The sequence below is a fragment of the Juglans microcarpa x Juglans regia genome, chromosome 5S, assembly GCF_004785595.1.
Source record: "Juglans microcarpa x Juglans regia isolate MS1-56 chromosome 5S, Jm3101_v1.0, whole genome shotgun sequence".
In the NCBI taxonomy this organism is placed as follows: domain Eukaryota; kingdom Viridiplantae; phylum Streptophyta; class Magnoliopsida; order Fagales; family Juglandaceae; genus Juglans; species Juglans microcarpa x Juglans regia.
The window spans coordinates 6,383,779-6,390,274 of record NC_054603.1 but is presented as its reverse complement, the minus strand read 5'-3'; the positions used below and the strand labels follow the sequence as shown (position 1 = coordinate 6,390,274).

Genomic DNA, 6,496 nt, shown 5'->3' with positions numbered 1-6,496 from the left:
GGTGAGGTCGTGGTAGGGGTTGAGTGGCTCACAGTCGTTGGGAGAGAGAGGTGAGGTCACGGCAGGGGGTGAGAGGCTCCCAGTCGCAGGGAAGGGGTGGCCCCGCCCCATAGGGGGCGGGTAGTACCCTACTCACAAGTAAAATATAATAAAAAATTTAATTTTTTTAAATTTTAAAATAAAAATAATATTATAAAAATATTTTATTCAACTTTTAATAAAATATGTCATTTCATCTGAATTTGATAAGGCTTGAGAATTGTTGACACTGTGTAACAAGCTCGAACAACAAGAACAATGCCTTAGGCCTCGTTTGTTTTTGTAGATAAAATAAGATGAAATGGTATAAGTTAAGATGAAAATTAAAAATTGAATAAAATATTATTAGAATATATATTTTTAATATTATTTTTGTTTTGATATTTGAAAATGATTGAATTATTTATTTTATTTTGTGTAAAAATTTAAAAAATTTGTAATAATTAGATAAGATGAGTTGAGAAGTTTTATGAAAACAACCAGACCTACAACTTGCATGTGGAATATTCGAGGAGACCCAAGTAAGTACGTTCTATGTAATTAATAGGTCGTGGGTTTGTGATCTCCTGATCTTAAGACTGTATTACGTGCAATGCACGTATTTTTATATGCTAGAAAAGTAATATTATATATACTTATATATATTTATGATAAATGATTTTTACAAACTCTAAAAAATAAATTCCATATAAATTTTTATAAAAAAACAGACTTTTTATTAAAAATGTAAAAACAATTATTCATTTTTAATAGGATTCATATTTTTACAAAAGATCTACATGCGACTTGTCTATTTAGAGCTTATACCTAGCATTACTTATTTTTTTATATGTTATACACTACATTTTTATTTCACTTTCATTTTAGTATATAAGTTGTAATATATTTATTATTATTAGATGATAAAAATCATTCAATAAGTCAATGTCTTTTAAACTGGATGACATAAGGATTGATCTCCAAATGGGAGAACCAGGTTTGAACCCCTCAACTATATATATATATATATATATATATATATAAATCATCTAATAAATAATCATTCAATTGTGATAAATATACTAATATTACATAATGAAATGTAAGTAAGATAGTAGTGTGGTGTATAGCATTTTTCAAAATATAAAATTTAAAATACATATTAAGTAAAATAATAAATATAATAATTAGAGAATTGTTATAGTCTTAAAAAGATTCTATAAGACTAAACCTAAAAATTGATGTAGTTTAATATAATATGTTAGATCTATTTTATAATAAAAATTAATTTTTTAATAGTAGACCTCACTTTTTTTCAAAACGACTGTACGACGCTTGCGTACTCCATGACTGTATATAGCATTACTCAAAGTTATTTACGTAAGTAGAATCTCTTTGTAGTTAAAAAATTTCTCTTATAGTTAGTCGGTGTAAATATTGCTTGCGGGGCTAGTTTATAATTTATCATGATTTTGTGTCCCGTTGCCTTATATAAAGCTCTCTCATGAACTACAAATTTCACCACATCAACATCACCCACTATATAGCTCAGCGTTGCTATCTTAATGTTAACTTCGATAGTTTCTTCATTAGCTAGCTAACCAGCCTTTTTTCCTTCTCAAGTACTCGATCATTATGGACTGTAAGAAAGGAGTACTGCAAGACGAGCAGCAAACCTGACCATTTCAGATGAAATCCGAAGCTTTTAATTTAATACATCAAAGACGGTCTGCCAATTACGAACCAAATATATGGAAGTGCGATTTCCTGGAATCTCTATACAGCATTTACGATGTTAGAATCCTAATTCCCACCCACATGCATTATTTTCATTAATTATATTAGAAAGTTCCATCTATATTGTTTCCTATATATATTGAGATTATATTCGGATGCATGTTTTTTCGTTTTTGCAGGAACCGGAATGTAAAAAACGTGCAGAGAAGTTGATAGAAGATGTAAGATCAGATATATTTGGAAAAGCTGTAGAACTTGACTCCCTGGCTAAGACGTTGGAGCTGATCGACAGCTTGGAAAAGTTGGGTTTAGCCATCCACTTTGACGTGGAAATCAAGGAGGCGCTAGCAACCATAGCAATAACCATCAAGCAGAAAAATGGGAATCTTAATGGAGAGGATGATCTCTACGCTACTGCTCTGTGCTTTAAGCTTCTCCGGCAGCATGGCTATGATGTTTCACAAGGTATAATATTCAGAGTACAACGTAGTACTATTTAAGATAATATATATTGTTATTAAATTCCAAATCCTGCTCATATCTAACCTCAATGAATTATATATGTTAAACCATATCAGATATGTTTAGCAACTTCATGGATGCAAAGACGGGAGCATTCATCAGGAAAAGCAAACACGAAAATATCAAAGGATGCTGGAGCTCTTGGAGGCCGCACATCTAGCCTTAGAAGGTGAAAACTTTCTGGATGCGGCTAGAGAATTCTCAACCACAACTCTCGAAGAAACCCTTGCAAATTTAGACGGTTTCCATGCGAAGCAGGTGATCCATGCATTGGAGCTTCCCTCACAAAAGAGGGTGCAATGGTTTGACGTCAAATGGCACATCAGTGTCGAAGAAAAACACGGGGACATGAACGCTATTAATTTGCTTGAACTTGCTAAACTTAATTTTAACATAGTTCAAGCCACGCTCCAAAAAGACCTAAGGGAACTATCCAGGTAACTAAGGCCTCATTTAAACGTTCAGATAAATGAAAATTTTGTGAATAATAGTTATAAGATGTTTGTAAATAGTAGTGAAATGATTTGAGTTAAAATATTTTATTGAGTCTTGGGAAATGAGAGAAGAAATTTGCACAAAATATTATAAAGTCAAAATATTGTTATAATATACTTTTTTAATAAAATTTTTATTTTGTAATTTAAAAAAAAATTAAATTATTTTTAGTTTTTTTTTAGAAATTTGAGAAAATTATAATGATTAGGTAATAATATAATTAGATGAAATAGTTGAACATTTGAAACTAAAAAGTGTTTGTTTTTAATGATGACGTTTGAGAAAGAAATAAGATATGAGATAAAATGAGATGAATATCTAGACGGAATCTAAATGAAAGTACTTGATATGAATAATTGATGTGACGTCATCATAGTCGATACAATATTGTACCATAAAGATCAAATTAATGATATGTTTTTTATTTTCATTTTTTGTGTGTTTTTAGGTGGTGGAGGAATCTGGGTCTCAGAGGGAATTTGAATTTTGCAAGAGATAGACTTGTCGAAAGTTTCGTCTGCTCGGTGGGCCTTGCGTGCGAACCTCAGCACAGCTGTTTCAGAAAATGGCTAACAAAAGCAATTAATTTTATACTGATAATTGATGATGTCTATGACGTTTATGGCATATTGGAAGAACTCGAGCTCTTCACCATTGCCGTAAATATGTTAGTGTTGCAGCATATTACTATCCCAGAGGTTTTCTTAATTCCTAGAACCTAAAGAATTCTAATCAACATGTTAAACAAATTCAGGTGGGATGTCAGTGAAACTAAAATGCTTCCGGAGTGCATGCAAGTTTGTTTCCTAGCACTGTACAATACGACAGATGATTTCGTCAAAGAAATCCAAAGAGAGAAGGGTTGGGACCAGTTATTATACGTACATGTAAGGAAAGTGGTAAGTACACGTCCATTAATTTCCTATCACGATGAATATAAGAAGGCTGCGTTTGGATCTGAATTGATCTGTGAGTTGTAATATTTTGTGGGTCTCATTGAGATATGTTTGAATGTAAATAGGTTGATATATGTATTTAAATATATGAATTATGTTGAGATGAATTTACCTTTTTTTTATAGAAAGTTGAAAAAGTAGTAGATTCTATAAATAATTGATTTGAAATAGGATGATGTAAGTTTGTGTTCCAAACATAACTAAAGATCATGGTTGTTAGATTTTTTGTTATGTTGTTTTGGGTGAAAGTATTTTCTTCTTTTGTTTAATAGTGGACAGATTTTTGTAACGCATTATATGTGGAAGCAAAGTGGTACACCACGGGCTACACTCCATCCCTACAGGAATATCTAAGCAACGCATGGATTTCATCATCCGGCTCTGTGCTGTTTGCTCATGCGTTTTTTTGTCTAGAGCATAAAGTCATGAAAGCTGAGGAATACGAGAATTTCATGGAGAAAAGCAAGGACCTTCTGTATAATATATCTATCATAGTTCGACTCTGCAATGATCTGGGAACTTCATCGGTAACTACTCATATGTCCATTAAATCTAGAAAAAAAAAATGAAAAACCTTTAAATATGATCGAATATTCGTTTTAAATATATAACTAATTTAAAACAGGCCGAGAGATGCTCCATCATCAATCGTATGTTATATGAGAGAGAAGAATGTTTCAGAGGAAATGGCTCGGAAGCATATCAAAGGCATGATAGACGAAAGCTGGAAGAAACTAAACGGGGAATGCTTAACGCAGATGCCCATGCAGCTCATGCAAACATTTGTGAATATTGCACGTGTGGTGGAGGGCCTTTATCACCAAGGAGACTGGTTTGGGGTTCAAGATGGAGACAAGCGGAACAAAATCAAGTCCTTGCTACTTGAGCCTCTCTCATGCTCGATCTAGTACTTGAATTGAAATCTCATGCATGTTATTATAGGAACAAACATCCTGGCCGCTATAACGCTTTGGATTAATCATGAAGTAGTCTTAGAATCTAAATAAAGATGGTTTTGTGCGTGCCCTTGTCTCTGTCATTTAAATAAAGATAATTAGGGTCATTTTAGTTTGTGATCTTTGATAAAAGTACCGATCCATCTGTGTTAGTTTTCTGTGAGTTCACAAATATAATCTGTTAATTAAAAATAGATGTACTCGATCTGGCAATATGAGTACTGAAAACTCTTCTTGAGCTTGCTTTTTACAAGATTATAGAAAATTGCTCCTTATCCTTCATAAAAAGTTTTAATTAGTAGAAAAATATAAATTTTCTTATTTGTTTTATATGGTGTTAACACTCTCCCTTACGTGTGAATGAGACCTATCTCTTAATAAGTCCAACACAGAATATTTAACTAAACAGAATAAATTAGTATAAAGTCAGAATTCGAATTGATCAAATATTCAAGTATCTATTCTAATACCATATAAAATTACCACTTATCACAAAAACTTCAACAAATAAAATTAATTAAATTCTATTATTTGTTTTATATATGTTTAACTGTGAGCCCGACTCTTGGAATAACAAATGGTACTTAATACCTAGAATGGTACCGTTATCGATAGTATAAATGTATTTTTTCTAAATATTTTTTTAATAGTTTTAAAAATTAGAAATTTATTAATAATTTCTTTCTAAACTATTAAATAAAAAAATATATGGTATCAGTAAAAATCAAAATAAGGCACCATTCTTGATCCCCTATTAATTGTTTTTTTCTCAGATGGTCCCCTATTAATTAATACAGCTTGCATGGTCCTTCAAAAAAAAAAAAAGGGGGACGATGGGCGTTTGTAGAAATTAATTAAGAAAAAGTCTATTTTACCTCTCTAATTTGACATTTCTATTTGATACCTAGTCAAAATTTATTTTTTATTTTATTTTTTTTTTACTTAATAGTTAAGGAAGTGATTTTAAATATATTGGTATATTTTTTATTTTTTAAATATATTTAAATATGTTAAAAAAATATGAAAAATAAAAAAATTATACTGGGTGGTATGCTCAACGGTCAAAATGGGACTGCATAATAGCCGCCCCATTAATTAAATGGTACCACCACAAGTACTTGAGAATTGGACTCGAAAGATTAAAATGATTTTTATTTTTATTTTATGAAAGAATCTTGCATGCTGTGCTTGGATAAAGACGTTTTTATCCACTACCAGCTCTGAAGCTAGCCTTCAGAATGAGGTTTTGATAATTATATGTCTGGAGGCTGCAAGCTGTGAATTTCTCATAGAAGTTCAAGTCACGTATGTCGCATTTAATTTCTAATAAAAATTAAACAATATATAGTGAGATATTTGAGCTTATGCATGCATAAGATCTTTTATATATAATTATATATATATATATATATATTTGTACAAAAATCCAGAATCCATGGACCCTGGAGATATCAAGTGTGTGAATAGAAATAAACATATAAGCAATATTAGATATAGTCGTGAGTTGTGCAACCGCCGAATATTTTTTTTTAAAAAGAGTAGAGTCCACAATTAAAAAATTAAATTTTTTATGTAAGTTCTATATTTATTCAATTTTAAAAAAAAAAATGCGCGATGTTTGCACACTCTATGATTAGAAATATAATTTCTCTTTATTTTATTATTTCGCTACTTTCAATTAACATTTTTCAAATTGATCGAGCAGCTTATATATAACTGATCTCGATCATAAATTTTAAATATTTTTTCTTTTGGATTTGAAATAATGAACCCAACAATCCAATTAATACTAGGTTATGTTTGGATAATTAG

The 6,496-nt window shown here is 30.7% G+C and overlaps 1 pseudogene; it reads left to right on the top strand.

Annotated features, from left to right (window-relative positions):
* The first annotated feature begins 1,556 nt into the window (after positions 1–1,556).
* On the top strand, positions 1,557–4,185 carry LOC121268593 (annotated as a pseudogene).
* The last annotated feature ends 2,311 nt before the right edge of the window (positions 4,186–6,496 follow it).